Consider the following 16,320-nt stretch of genomic DNA (forward strand, 5'->3'; position numbering starts at 1 on the left):
AATCTGCTTTTGGACTCCCATTCTGAATACAGTGTTGTATAAGGGAAGCACACTTTAACATCTATGCTCCTATGTACACATTTGAAGCTTTGAATGCATCATCTTTGACATAGTACAAATTACGTGAAACCAGGAAGGGCTGATTAAAGTGAATGTTAACCCTTTACAACTACTTTTACCTACAGGTAAGCCTAGATTAAGGCTTACCTGTAGGTGCTCGAAATATCTTTTAAACCTCCAGGCTTTCACACTGGAGCGTTGCACTAGCCGCATCTTTGGAGCGGTGTGTATACCGCAGCTGCCCATTGAAATCAATGGAACAGCGCGGCTATACAGCCCGCCATGCGCTGCTTAAAAATGGCGACGGTTTACCGCTTCGGTGTGAAAGGGGTCATTAGAGTTGTCAGTATAAAGCTGGCCATACACTAGTGGTGTGTGTGTGTGTGTGTGTGTGTGTTTTTAAATGCACTTTCGTACAAAAATCTTCACAGTACATTTGATGACTTGACAAACTTTTAACATTTGGAATGACTGGAATTTCCTGAACAAAACCACATGTACTGTTAGACATTTGCCTGAAAAACAAATGTATTCCTCCTTTTTTGAATTCTTGTCAGTCGAGCGTTGGTTAGACCCCACTAACAATTAAATACATGTTTGCTCACTTTTGCATAACTGTACTTAAATTTTCTTCATCAGCTCATCCTCCAGTTATTACATTTTTGTATCACTTGACCCCCCCCTAGATTATAAACTCTAACAAGCAGAATCCTCTGATTACTACTTTTTATCAAATTGTATTTTAACTGTACTGTCTGCCTTCACGTTGTAAAGCGCTGCACAAACTGTCCATGTACAGCGCTATATAAATTCTGTATAATAACCTGTGCACTACAAAGTGGTAGTTCGTACTTTTTAAATTGTTAAACTATTAAAACCGTACCAATTTTTAAACAGTCCACCACTTGTTCTTGAAGCAGCCTGTGGTCGGTGTAATGGTAACTACTCTACTGCCTTCATGTTAATGAGTTGAAAATGTTAAGTGCAGCCATGTGCAAACAAGGATTGTCAACGGCTTTCCCCAGCAGAAATTCTTCTGGGTTTGTAAGACCCTGTACAACCCCATCATGGCTTGCTTTGTGCTCGGTCTTGTGAAATCTCTTCAGCTAGAAGATCTACACAGAAGATGTGATTGTTACTTCATGGCTATACTGACAGCCTCTCATCTCTGCTAGCAGCATCTGTGAGTCAAGTGAGGACCAAGGGTACCCATCGAAGAATCTGCTCTCTGACCATACAGTGTTTCCTACAAAAGAGTTTTCTTTGAGTACATTTGCCAATATAAACACAAGTTCCCCATACAAAATATTTTAAAAAGGCAATTCCACTTTCTTGGGGGGAAAAACATGGTGTATAAAATTGTGATACAAGTCATATTGTAATCGAATGTTATTAAAAATTACCTTTCCTTTTCAATCTGCAGCCATTGTTGTTTTTTTTTTTGAAAATGCAGAATGGCTACCAGGAGCTGTATACAGGATTTGTACAGAACGTCCCACAGAAACCTAATTTCCTGCTTGTGTGATTGGCTCACTTTTTTTTTTATATTCCCAGAAGTCTGCACTAAGTCCGATTTCAGACCCGGTGCATTTTTGAAAAATTCAGCATGTTCTACAACCTTCTTCCCCCTTTTGGCTATAAGTGTCTGAACCACAAGTTATATCGGCGAAAGCGAGGCTCAGCTGGTCACATTAAATATTTTTTGCGATGATAGGAGGGGTTCTCCATGCCCCGGAAGAAGTCCATTTGTGACGAAACCGGTCAGGGGAAGATGCACAGACCTGTCATCGTGTTTACCTATATTGGTACTTTTACGCTATCGGAGCCCCTTTCTTTGGGTACCGCTGGATTTTCCAGATGATTGGAGTTCAGTGTAGGAGGGACAGTATGTGGGACGCACACCATCTGCACTAGATCTTCCGTGGATACATCTCAGTTGTGAATATCCAAATGCCTATGTGACCTTCCGTAGCTAGAGGGTCCACACTCTGGGGTAAAGCCCCGTACACACGGTCGGACTTTTGCCCAACCAACTTCAAAATCCGGCACTTTTCGTATTTGTCCGACCGTGTGTACGTTCCATCGGACCAACTTTTTTGGCTTTCATCGGACAAAAAGTTGGGTCTGCGAACGGACCAACTTTCTGGCAACAAAAGTCCGATGGTGCCTTGTCCGACCGTGTGTACAGCAAACCATCGGACTTTTGGACAAAGTACAAATGCGCATGCTCATAACCAATGTTAAACTCAACCAACAATAGCAGAAGTTAACCAAAGGGTGGCGGTAAAGAGCAAGTAAAACCACGTGATGTTGGGAAAGTGTTAGAAAAGTTTGCAGAAAAGTCCGAGCGTGTGTATGCTATGGGTGTGATCGGACAAATCAATTAAGACAAAAATCCAAGGGAAATTTTGTTGGATGTCCGACCGTGTGTACGAACCTTTAGAGTACATCCTGACCTTTCTGTTGGCGATTTCACAAGGTCTAGGATTCCCCTGTGGATCTGTTTGCACAAGCACTTTTATGATGTCTCTCTTGTTTACATCTGATTCTTCATTCAGCCCTTTGTTGCTGGTCAGACTATTCATGTTTTTGTTTAACTGAGTTTTGAGCGTAACTTTTTTTCTTATTTACTGTTTTTCTTTTTGTGTTTTATATCCCACAATATTTGTTGCTGTTTCACCATCATATTTAACACAAGTGCAGTTATTTATTTTCTTCTGTTTTTAGCTCCTGAAGATATTTTTTCTTATTGGGTATTGGCGCCTCACCTCTGCTCAGTTAACACCTATGCTGCTCAGTTAACACCTATGCTGGTGGCTACAGGTGCGGGAATTGCAGCGATTCCTTCACATGCAACCACCCACAGGGAAAACGAACTGCTGTGAGAACTCGCAGGGCTGCCATTCATTCCGAATTGTAAAAAAGCAGCACCCACAAAAAAAAGGGGCGGGAAAAAAAAGTGCATGTACTTTTTTTTTTTTTTTTTTTTTCATTTGAAGAAAGTCTGCCATGCCCGGGCAAACGTGGTAGGCACACACGCATAGGTCTTTAGCCAAGGTTCTCACCTCTGCGTTTTGCGCCGGTATAACAGCCCGGCAATGGGCTGCTGTACCTGCGGGTGAAAGAGTCCCCAACCCCTTTTCCAAAACCCAGCTGCATTAAACGGCATGATGCCGAGATGCCATGCAGTTTCCTGATGCATGCATGCATGTATGTATGTATGTATGTATGTATGTATGTATGTATGTATGTATGTATGTATTTTTTGTTCGGTAAGTTTTGATTTAATAACGGACATCTGTCCAATGACCACATTAAGATGGGACCCAAAGAGGAGAAGTCAAGCCTAATTTCCGATACAAGTCATTTAGTCTGTGAGAGGCTGGATGTGAGCAGGCAACGCTGTGGAGATCCCGTACCCAGGAGTCTGTCAGGAGCCAAATCCAGCTCTGCCATGCTGCACAAACAGAGCTGGCATGGTCTCATTCAATTACAGTTACCACATGCATCTAGAACATACAAACTGGATGTGGTTCAGGAGATCCAACAGACGCGCTTTTTTTTAAATTTTTTTTATTTTGTGTGTGTGTGTGTACCGTATATACTCGAGTATAAGCCGAGTTTTTCGGCACATCTCTGTTTTTCGTTTTTTTTGTGCTGAAAATGCCCCCCTCGGCTTATACTTGAGTCACCTTTTTGCACTTGATCTCCCGGAATTTGGGGACCCGGTGATGGGGGTAGGTCCCCTGGACACCAAACTTGGCACACAAGTAACTCCACTCTTCCTCTACAAGTGTGCAAAGTTTGTTGTCCAGGGGACCTACGGCTGGGAAGCCGGGCACCCCTTCCATAGAATCCTGTGTTAAATTTCAGTCTAGTCATGGGCACAGTGAGGCATGCAGATTGACACCCTGGGCTTTTACTCGAGTCAATAAGTTTTCCCATATTATTTTTTGTGGTGAAATTAGGTGCCTCGGCTTATACTCGAGTATATACGGTCTATATTTAAATACATGCATACACTTGGTGTGGTCAGTTTTAAATGGGCAAGCAGAGGGTCTACCAAGGATTCCACACAAATGAAGCAATACAAAGAACAGGATAGTTTTTCGTACTGGTACAGCAGGCACATTCTTTAAGAAACCATATATTTAGATAGTTTAAAAAAAAAAAAAAAAAAAAAGTAGGACTATAGTTTCCCTCAGCTGCAACTATCTCTGCATCTTCTACCACCATGAAATAGCTGTTATTGGCTCGTGTTTTTAGTTGTCTGCTGACCACATTAAAATGGTTCTTAAAGAAGTTGTGGCAGACCCAAACTTTTAATTGCCTAATCTCTGACCTTCGATGTGTGTGGCCAAACCAGACCGCCACCCGGCGTCAGGCTGATCTTTAGAGATCACACGTGTGTTTTAAAATTACAAGGAGCTATGTGATACAGCTTCTATTCTGCCATGCCTGGACCACTTCAAGAAAAAGACCATGCCCTTCTTTTTTTTTTTTTTTTTTTTTTTTTTTTTTTTTCTATACTTTGAAAATACCTAATAAGTAAATTGTATCCCATGCATCTTATCTGTCAAATTACTGGAGATCTTTTGTGTACATATAAGAACATGAGATATGTCTGAATTTATTTGCATTAGTTCTGATCTGCAAGCCATGTGTTTCTGCTTTCTCCAGCTGCCAGTATTTTCAGCGCTGTCTCAACTCTTTAGCAAACCGTCCTTTGCCAAGAATTGCACTTGCTGTTTTTTTTCCCCCAGAATGTTATCATAATCGTTTTCTGCTGTTTGAAAGGCTCTGTTACTTCTGGCCTCTGATTTTATCGTTTTACCGGAGTCTGAATAAAGGGTATGTAAGTTTCTCCATGAATACATTGGGAGAAGAAATTGGGAATTTTCTGTTTAACCCACTGGTGCATTTTATAAGGGTTTGTAACTGCGTGATTACCTTCATTTTGACTGGTGCAGGGTATAGGTAGCTGGGCTTGTGCTGCTAAATAGAAGTTGCATAAACCCATTGACAGGTCTAAAGTGGTTGTACTAGAGGTCGACCGATATGGGTTTTTCTCTGGCTGATGCCGATATGTAGAAATTGCGGGGGCCGATGGCTGATATATTATTCCGATATGTTGGACCGATTTAAAATCGAACAGTTGGACCCCTTTCACACTGGGGTGTTTTTTCAGTCGCTTTTGGGCTAAAAATAGCACCTGTAAAGTGCCTGCAAAACGGCTCCCCTGCAGTCTCAGTGTAAACACCTGAGGGCTTTCACACCGAGGCGGTGCGCTGGCAGGACGTTAAAAAAAAAAAAGTCCTGCAAGCAGCATCTTTGAAACGGTGTATACCGCTCCTGCCCATTGAAATAAATGGGCACTTCTGCCGAAGCGCCTGCAAAGCGCTTCTGCAGCGGTGCTACACGGGCACATTTAACCTCTTCATCGTCCACTAGCTGGGTTATAAGCGCCCCGCTAGCAGCCGAATAGCGCCTGCCCGCTCCAGTGTGAAAGCAGCGGAGTTCCGCCGAAAATAAATAAATAAATAGATAAATATATTAAAAGCCAGCAGCTACAAATACTGCAGCTGCTGACATTTAATATATGGTCACTTACCTGTCCTGGGTGCCCGCAAAGCCGATATCTCCCTTTGGCTCTTGGGTGCTGTCCCGGCCATCTTCGGTAATGGAATCGGGAAGCAGGCACAAAGGGGTAATCAACTTTTGGAAGAAAAAACAAAACGGGCTAATATTTTACTGCTTGGAGGTTTTTTTATTTTTTATTAAAGTGTATTTTTTCCCCAAAAATTGCGTTTGAAAAAACGCTGCGCAAATACAGTGTAACATAAAATATTGCAACAACCGCTATTTTATTCCCTAGGGTATATATATATATATATATATATATATATATATATATATATATATATATATATATATATATATATATTAGTTTGGGGGTTCTAAATGATTTTCTAGCAGAAAATACAGGATTTTTAATTGTAAGCAACAAGTGTCAGAAAAGATTTGGTCTTTAAATGGTTAAACTGAGAACTTATACACACTGATAAGTAGCAACATTGTATCTCTTCTCACACTTGGTTGTAACACTAAACAAACACAAAAAAAGCTTCTGTTCCTCTAAAGCAGGGGTCTCCAAACTTTCGAAACAAAAACGGCCGGTTTACTGTCCTTCAGACTTTAAAGGGGCCGGACTGTGGCCATCAGGAGTACACAATCCCCATCACTGGTGTCAATGGGACTAATTGTGCCCCATCATTGGTGTCATTGGAAGGAATTGTGCCCTGTCATTGGGAGGAATTCTGCCCCCATCATTGGTATCATTGGGCTCCATCATTGGTGCCATTGGCAGGAATTGTACCAATGAATAAAATAACACCCTAAGGGCCATAAAAGCAAGCAAAGGGCCGCAGTTTGGAGGCCACTGCTCTAAAGCACGATCAATGCCACGGTTCTTGTGTGGTGTAATTTGTCCAATTTGTAGGAGGCTCTCATAGGATAGTTTGTACAGAAAGTGTTAGAAAGCCCTCAATAGTCCCGCATAATCCATTTAGGTGGACACATCAATAAGACGATAACGGCACACCATCATCTATGTTCAGACAGAGGGCTGAGGGGCTTGTCCACATCAGATTGTCAAACCATTCTATGTGTCTGGAGGATGGGCAACCAAAAATGTTGCAAAGTTTAGATGGGTAAGGACCTCATTTCAAAAACGTTCTTTCCGTCACACCCAGAGTTCCAGCGATCGGAGACTTGTGTCACTTTTTTCTGTTATCTGGAATGTGGCCTTTAACTTATTTTTATTTTATTCCCATGGAAAACGGTGCAACGTTTTGCACCATCACAGGACAATTTATTTTTCTTATATTCAGACACAGGTTGGGTTGGCATGAACAAAAGACTGTGTGGTTTCTTTGGGGATTGTAGTTGAGCAGGAGCTGTGGGTGGAAGTCTGCCCTTTCCCGGTGCTGAGTATTGCACACACTGTTCTATTTACTGTTCCATGTCATTTACAATGAGCATAGAAATGGTGACAAGGTAAGCACAGATGGCTGAAAATGACTTCACTGTTCCAGGATCTGGCAAGCCTTTTAACTGGCTAATGTCTGATAAATGTCTCTTGCTAAATAAACTCCCTTTATCCTACGCTGGTTCTTCCTTTCAGAGCTCTTTAATTGTTCAATAGCAAAACCTGCTGCTATAATGGCATACAGCAAATCAGATTTCCTGTCTTTTAGGAGAATAAAGTGTGTGTGTGTATTGTAACTAGGGGTCAACCGATTATCGGTGTGGCCGATATTCACTATTTTTGAAGTGTCGGTATTGGTCACAAAACTTGTCCCTATTGCTTCAAGGGGTTATACCGGGGTGATGCTGCAGGCATCACCCCGGTACTGTTTAGAGCGGACAGTCAGCTTTCTTGGAATAACTGATGCGCTTCAGCAGTTGCTCGGATTCTCCCTTCCAACCGGGAGACTGGAGACGCCAGCTGGCCTGTCTGCCGGCTGGCTGAAGACCCGAAAAAAGTCTTTCATTTGGGTCTCTGATCTAGTAACCCGGAAGCAATGTCATGATTGACTTTACTAAATACAACAGTTTTTAAAATAAATAATTGAAAGTATTCAAAAACTCAGTTCTTGACATTTTTTAATACTTTCAAGTGCAGAGGAGGATTTGGGGTCCGATCCTTCCATAAAGAGTACCTGTCACTGCCTATTACTGTCACAAGGATGTTTACAGCAATAAAAGCGATTTAAAAATAAATTAAAAGGGCAGTAATACATTTTTTTTTTTTTTTTTTTTTTTTTTTTTACTACAGAATATAAGGGCAGCCAAACAAATCGGTATCGGCCCTGATAAAATATTATTCGATCCCTAATTGTAACTTGCCATTCTATTTGTATTTAGAGAGATGCTGTGTTAAATGCAAATATAAAATTTGTCTTTACATTTTTAAAGGACCTCCAGGCTTGGAAGGAAACTTGTGCTGAGGGAAATGTGTAGGCCACGATTGCCGACTCCTTCCTCTGGAGATGCTGCTACTTCAGCTATTGCTGATCTAATGGCTTCAATGTGTGGAGTCACTGACCTTGAACAAGACTTAATTTTGCTGCTTTCTTGTTCCAGATGAAAGTCTTGGAAATTAGAGGACCAACATGACTGCTAGGCAACTAGAGTTTTAAAATGGTAGTCGCCAGTGCCTGCCCCACTTCTTCTCTTTCTTTTTCTTCTCCAGCCAGGAGGAAAAGAACGTTCTAAAGAAGCTTCTTTACTTTGTCACAAAATGCTGAATCCTTGTTCTTAAAAATGCCTTTTTCCGTGCCTCTTCCTTCCAGTTTGTCCAGCTGTTTTCTCCCTTGTTTATGGAAGGCCAGTGATTTGGTTCCTTGTGTTTGTACATGCCATCTCTACATCCCTTGGTTGTAATCCAATCGGCCTATTATCGGCTCTTATCACTGCCCCATAAATCATGAATTCACAGGGTATCGTGGGAAATTTTTGTTTCTAATTCTTTAAAAGCGTATTTACTGCTTGTTGAAAATATGTGAATATTTGATATCCTAGCCACAGCTGAACTTGGGGAGGGGGGGGGGGAGTCTAAAATGTACCCTTGTAGTGCCCACTGAGGATTTTCTTTTGGGTCACTGTATATTCAGTGCCATTCAGAAAACCAATACCGTAGGCATTTGGCTGAGCCAGAAGGAAAATTTAAATCGACTTAGGAGGTCCACATATCCCCCCCGAGTGTATTCAAATGCAGCATTTTAACTGAAGCATACCCAGAGCTTTTTTTCTCAGAAAATAGGTGCAGGAACTCAACCACGACCCTGTTCAGATTTCACAAACAGTAGGAGGGTCTTAAAGGGGCATTAAATACCAGGATTGCATTACATACAGAGTGCAAAGTTCAGGGTGTTACACACAGAGTGCAGAGCTGTCACTTGTAAACACAGAAACCAGACTTCTGTGTTTACAAGTGATTGTGGTGAGTCGGCACCAAAGGGTCTAAGCCAGAGGTGGTGGAACTGAGTTCCCCCAAGTTCCCCCTGGAAAAAAAGCCCTGAGCATACCTATTCAAGGTGATCGCTCCTCCAAAACCAAAAAAAGCGTTTTCCTATTTGGAAAGTGCCTCTGCATGTCTAAAATTTAAAGCAGAACGTGTAAGACTCTCTTATTAACTGTCCTTCCACCACAAAATGTAAAACAATTGCACGGTAAGAGAAGAAAAATAAATAACTTCTACCCTGGTTTTTATAGTGGACTCGCCTAGACGAGGGGGAAGTCGTTGGAACCTCTTGCAGGATCCTGGGGGGGGGAAAGCTGAAGGGATCCTACCTCTAAAAATATCTTTGGACTGCTCAGGAGCCATCCTTTTTACAAGATTTGTGACGTCTTGAAACTTACCGTATTAGTTACCGTAATTTATTTTTTATCCTAGTGTGTGTGTGTGTGTGTGTGTGTGGTGGTCCCCCCCCCCCCCCCCAAAATCTTCTTATTGGATATATACAGCCATTTCCTTTTTGTAATAGGGAGGGAGATAGTCTTATTTACTGTATATGAAGAGAAGAATGTGTGACTGGTTTCTACAAGATGACAAATGTGTTGACTTCATTTCCTCCTACAGCTTTGTAGCTCTGCAACATAGTCATGAAATTCTTTACTGTCAAGTGTGCTGATGTGTTCTAGCTCATAAATGAACCAAACTTACAATTATGCCTATAAAATGAAAAACAAGTGCTGGGTATTACCAGTAGTATGACCACAACTGGTCTGGTGACCGTAGAATTCTGGCTCCTGCTGGTCAGTGACTAGTCGGTGTATGCTGACATGAGCTGTGGTTTCATTATCTGCTTTTGTGTTAAGATATACTGGACTCATGCACACTAACTTAACCACTTCAGCTCCAGAAGGTTTACCCCTCTATGACAGTCCATTTTTTTTGTGATATGGCACTGCATTACTCTGACAATTGCATGGTCGTGCAACACTGTACTCCAAATGAGAAAAAAATTCTCCCACAAATGGAGCCTTCGTTTGGTGTTGTTTTATCACCTCTGCGGTTTTTATTTTTTGCACTATAAACAAAAATATAATTTTGAAAATAAAACTATTTTACTTTCTGCTATAAAAACATATCCAATTAAAAAAAAAAAATTGAAATTCCAATAAGTGTATATTGGTTGGTTTGTGCTAAAGTTATAGTGCCTGCAAACTTTTTTTTTTTTTTCTCCCCTCTAGGAATGTCAATGATCATAAACTTTTTATAGTGGGACTATATTTCAGCCAACAAATTGGACACCGACACTTTTAAAACCTTTTGCGGACCAGTGACATTATTCCAGGGATCAATATAAAAAAAAAAATGCACGGTCACCACCCCCCCCCCCCCCCCCCGCTAAGTGCCCCCAATAGCAAGCCTCTTTCTATGGGGGCATTGAAGCAGGCTCCCTCCTTGCATTAGCCATTTGTTTGGAGCGGTTTCGCGCATCATAAAAAAAAAAAGTGGAATACATAAGTGAGAGAAAAGCTTTTTGTGCTCCTGTATAACAGAATGTGAATTATGAGAGCACCTGTGCGGACATATCCCAGAAATCATGTGTCGGTGTGTAAATTAGTGTTTTAGCAGGTGTTTCCCGCACTGCATTCCTTCATTTTATGTCTTTCTCTGCTCCACGATGGAAAGTAAGTAGATCACTTAATTGCTGCTGATTCCAGCCATGAAGCTGGCATCGTGAAATATTTAAAGCATTTGTTCCCTGTAATTAGTTTTTCTTTCCTCCTTTCTAAGTGAACTTGGTGAGAACTTTACTGTAATGTGTAAAGGCAGCGAAGCTTTTTCCACTTGGGGGGAAAAAACTGTATAACGGCCCCCAGTAGTATCATCCTATACATCCTTATGTTGTAGATATCGAGGGCTCCATTCACTAAGCGGTATGTACCACTTTAAAAAATGCGGTAAATGCTGCTTGGTGGTTTTTCAAAAAAAAAATTGCAGTCCACTAAATTATATTTTATAAAGTGATGCAGTATTTTAGCACTGCCTCTGTCCTTAAAGGCAAAAGTTTTTTTTTTATTTTTTATTATTTTTTTTTTTATTTTAATCATTCAGAATAAAAACCTTTTGTGTAGCAGCACCCCCTAATACTTACCCTGAGCCCCTTCCCTGTCCAGCGATGTCCACAATTCCCTCGGCCATCTGCAGCACCATTGGGTCCCGCGGCCGTCAGTCGGTCAATCGGCAGAAAGTGGGTAGGCTGAAAGGGCAGCTGCGTGTCTGAATGGGGACACAGGGCTGCAGCTCAGGTGCCCCCATAGCAAGCTGTTGGTCTATCGGGGCATTCCTCAGGAGGGAGGGGCCAGGAGCACAGGAGAGGGACCCAAGAAGAGGAGGATTGGGGCTGCTCTGTGCAAATCCAACTGCAGAGAAAGCAAGTATAAAATTACGTGTGTGATATATATATATAAAATGTGTGTGTGTGTGTGTGTGTGTGTGTGTGGAGAACTTTACAATCACTTTGTTGTGCTGCGCTTTCTGAAGGGTCTCGCCATCCTTTTTGGATGTGTCCCAGAAGGCACGAGGTAAAGCAGGAGGGGCCCGACATTCGGCATATGCCGCCACAATCCATGCCCAGAAGTGGGAGCGGGTACCTGTAAAAACCAGGTACCAACTCTGCCCCCCAAAAAGTGCCAAATTTGGCAGTGGTGGGTGCAGACAAGCGGGGAGCTCCACTTTAAGAAGCACAGTCATGGTCATTGTGGTTAAGGAGCGGGCGGCCGCCATGTCCTTAACGACGACTCCTCTGCTATCAGTGTGATTCCCCACTAACATTAGGGGTTCTTTGGGGCAGGGGGACAAGGGCCTCCTCCCCACAACACTGATAGTTGTGGAGAGCTTATCGGAATCTGAAAGTCTCCAGATTCTACCCCCCCCCCCCCAGTGAAAAGCAGCAAACTGATGGAGGTAAACTCTCTGCACTCTCCTCTTATCAGCGTGTGTTGTTGGCACATTTGCATGCAGAACAGCCAAACGGCCCCCAGTTCTGCTTCCTCCTCCCCCATTCTGTTCTTTAGGGGATTGCAAGAAGTCAAATCTGAGTATCTCATTCTAGTTGTACTACAAGCAGAATACACTTATTGATATATAATGTTGATGCATATCTAGCTGCATTAATGTTTTTTTGTATATCTGCCTGGAGTTTAGCTTTAAGCAATCTCTTCCAGGTTATACACAAAGTAATTATCGGCTAATTTACAGCACTTGTCCTAATTGCTGTAATTCTGGTATGCACAGACCCTGGGCTGGTGTAAGAGGAAGGCGCTGAAAATCTCCATGTCATTGAACAAATTCTTATTCACATGGGGTAGCACGAGTTCTGTTTGTTACAGCACACTTTTACCCCTTTTTACTAATCTCCCACACATATTCCTCCAAGGCAGTACATTTAAATGTTTATAACTTGGACCATTGGCAGCCAGCTGCATTACACAACCTATGACCTATCTGTTCACTGCTGTAATAATATAAACTGGTTATATGGAACCAAACCAACACAACGTTTGACAATTAATATGTAGTAGTAAATGCTGGACACGCATGTCTAATTCGGAGACTGTCGTTTTCTGGGAAGCTACTGCAGTTTCAGCAGATTTCTTATGGAGCCGATGTCATTTAGAGGAGTTCTTCACTTTTACTTGCATGTCCATCCAGTTTCCCATAGACCAGCTTGCCTGTAATGGACATTGTGCATTTATGCTCATTTAGTATTCAGTGCTTGCCAAGTGGCTTTAATTCCTAGCCTGGCCTTCATCATTGTAGTTTATCTGTAAATTAAATTTCTAGAGAAGATAATTTTTCCTAAATCTTATTGCAGGGCAAGTGTGCTCCACCGTCTGTTGTTCTCAGAGAGGTTTGTTGCAATGGAGCCCTTCCGAAGTATTTTTGTAAATAAAAAGCCAAAATGGAAGGCCATAAAACCGGCCATAGCTACCATATGTACCCACCTACACATTTTTTGTTTTGTGTGTGTGTGTGTGTGTGTGTGTGTGTGTGTGTGTGTGTCTCAAATAGTTGAAGGTAAAATCTCTATAGTTAACCCCTTGGCCTCTGGAAGGTTTGCTTCCCTTACATTTCGTTTAGGTAATGAAAATGATGTCCCCCTTGAAAAATGCATGCCTATATGTATTCTGCTACATATTTTTGGTAACCGAAAATCACAATGGGCGTATATTTGGTTTGCACAAAAGTTATAGCGTCTATAAACTATGGGATATTTTATTTCACTTGTAATGGCGGCGATCACCAACTTATAGCAAGGCTGCGATATTGTGGTCGGGATATTGACACTTTTTGGGGACCAGTGACATTGATACAGTGATTGGTGCTAAAAAAGCCTGATTACTGTACTAATGACACTGGCTGGGGGTGATCAAATGATTAACTGTGTGCCTGACCAGTGCTTTACTACTGTGGAGGAGGTGCTTTTTACTAGAAAGCATGGATCGGTGCCCCGACTTAACAGAAACAGGATCCATGCCTTCAGTAGTGACAGACCGGCGTTCTGCCTGTGTACTAAAGCATTGGCGGGTGCTGGCGGACTTCGAGTCCGCTGTACCCGCTAATCAGCTCCCGTTCTAATGGAAGCAGGGTGCCAGCGGCACACGCCCCAGACCCCAAAGTGCAGGGTCATGTACTAGGTACGTGATCCCGACAGAGCCACTTTGCTGCTGCATATATACAGTATACATAGTTCCACTTTTAACCGTTTGCACAATCTGCTAAACTTTTCAGTCTCCATTATTTTATTTTTTTACATTTTGAATAGCAGTGTTAATTTCGTCAACGAAAATATTTTCATCGTAATTTTAGTCGGCTGCATGTTTTCAGTGATGAAAACGAAATGAAAATAAAATTTTAGAATTATGTCAATTGATGAAAACTAAATCCCAATTTTTCATTTATTTGACTAAAATTGAATGGGTTTAGTTAAATTGTAAAGTGTTATTTAATCATTTCAATAGAATTTCCAAACAACTTTCATTTTGGTGCAAAAATCTAACAAGTTATTTATGGTATTAAGGTGTGAACATGCGCTACAGACACAGATTTAGCCGCTACAGACACAATTTAGTAGTGATATAAAACCTCTTTATAAATATAACCACATTTCAAAAATTAAATAAAAACATTGCTTTTTGACTGAAGTGCAACTTTAAAATCTAAAACGGAAACTCTATTGGCTGTAATGCCCGGCTGCAAGTGTGGGTGGGGAAGTAAATGGGAGCGATGGAGTGCATAGGACAGAGAACTGGACGGTCTGGGGAGGCTGTTATTTTATACACTGAGCACTACTACCTTGCTGGGAGCGGAAAATATCACCACGTCCTATCTAGACACACATCTGACAGGAGTTCCTCTTTTGTGGTTTGCAGGACAATGTTCCATAACTCCCAGGCAGATAGAGGGAGTCTACATCTCTCAGCCAATACAGCTTGCTGGTAGTCGGAGGGCTGGGGCTTTAACAGGCAGCCGGAGGTCCAAGGAAAATGGAAGTTTAAGTGGGTACGGGAGATTTTAGTTGACTAAAATATGACTAAAACTAAAATGGCATTTTAGTCAGACTGGCTAAATCGAAAAAATCTGACATCAAAATTAACAGTGGGTGAGAGTAAGGGAGGATTATAACGCACACAAAGTGTGTGTGTGTGTGTTTTGTTTTTTTGTGTTTTTGTTTTGTCTTTTTATCGTTTTGTAACCCATTGGGGTGATTTCTCCACTTCCTGTCCATAACCAAAACAGGAGGTGAGGGCTAGTTCCTGCAAATTAAAGCAACCAAAAATGGATCTTCTGCTTTTCGGATTTCGCATTTTGTCACTTTTCAGGGGGGAGGAGGGAGCAGATACCTGTGTAATAGGTTGCCTCGGTGACCTACGTCACGCCCGGTGCCTCCCGTATCACCCCCCCGGTGTCTTCTGGGAGACACGACAGGTCCCAGAAGACAGCAGGGACCAGTGGGATCGCGCAGTGCGACGCGCACAGTAGAAACTTCACTACCTAATTCCCTTACCGAAGATGGCGGCACCTCCACCCGAGAGCTGACGGGACAGATTGGCTTCAGTTGCCGACATCGCAGACGCCCTGGACAGGTAAGTGTCCTAATATTAAGTCAGCAGCTGCTGTATTTGTAGTTGACTTTTAATTTTTTTTTTTTTTTTTTTTTCAGCGGAGCTCTGATTTTAAGGAGGATACTCTTGTGGGACTAGTGTCCCCATTGGAAAATGTCCCCTCTACTACTTTTCTGGGGACAATGCAAAATGTAGGATCTTATTTTCAATTTTTAATGATGGTAAGCAGGACAAATGGAGAATGAATCTCCCTAATGCCCCCCCACCAGAACACGTCAGCGGTCACAGCCAATGGCTGCCAGTGCGGATCGGATGCTGGTTTTCCAGCATGCCTGTTCATCAGAAGCTAATTGTGAGACTGACTTCTGCATAACAGCCAGCTGTACACACAGGCCGGAGGTTGGCTGGTTTTCTGCTGAACTAACTAGTTGCATTCAATTTTCGGCCCATGTGTATAAGGCATAACGGGGGCATAGGCAGCAATAAAAACCTAATAGGTCTTCTAATCCATTTCCACTATATCCCCCAACACAGAGCTGCCTGGTTTCCTGTATAGTAGCATCTCACTGGTTGATTTAACTTATTCCATGGAATTGTTCTCAGAAAGATGTTTATGGTAGAGCCTTCCCCCTTTTTTTTTTTTTTTTTTTTTTTTTTTATGTCATTTTTAAGTAATAGTAGATTACACTCTCAGTGATTTTATTATACAGGGAGATGTCAAGGGTTTAAGAGCATTTGCGATATAGAAAACGTTTTAAAAGATTTTGTTTTAGAATGAATGTTGATGTAACAACTTCCTTACCAAATTTCTTGAAGGCAACCTATTTGATTCTAGTCGGTGTTGAGTCAATTGCTCTAATTCTCCTCTTCTCCCCCTGCCCCGCAGCTAGGTTTGTGTTGTAGCTGTCCTAGTAAAGTGAAGGGAAGGCAGATATTAAGTTACAGAATTCCTCTGCCGAAAAAAAAAAAAAATTAGTGCAGATGCTTTCTGAATAGTTCCAGATGGGAGAATAGTTCTCCTTTCCCCCCTCCCCCCCCCCCCTTTTTTATCATTTTATTTTCATGGATTGAATTGCCTTACTTTCCTAAAGGTCACAATTTTAAGTTATGCATTAAAGA

The 16,320-nt window shown here is 41.9% G+C and overlaps 1 protein-coding gene across 4 annotated transcripts in view; it reads left to right on the forward strand.

Annotated features, from left to right (window-relative positions):
* Positions 1-16,320, forward strand: part of EML4 (EMAP like 4) — a 239,149-nt gene that overhangs the window by 14,844 nt on the left and 207,985 nt on the right. The gene's annotated exons all lie outside the window — the stretch shown is intronic.

Source organism: Rana temporaria, chromosome 4 (genome assembly GCF_905171775.1).
Source record: "Rana temporaria chromosome 4, aRanTem1.1, whole genome shotgun sequence".
Lineage (NCBI taxonomy): Eukaryota > Metazoa > Chordata > Amphibia > Anura > Ranidae > Rana > Rana temporaria.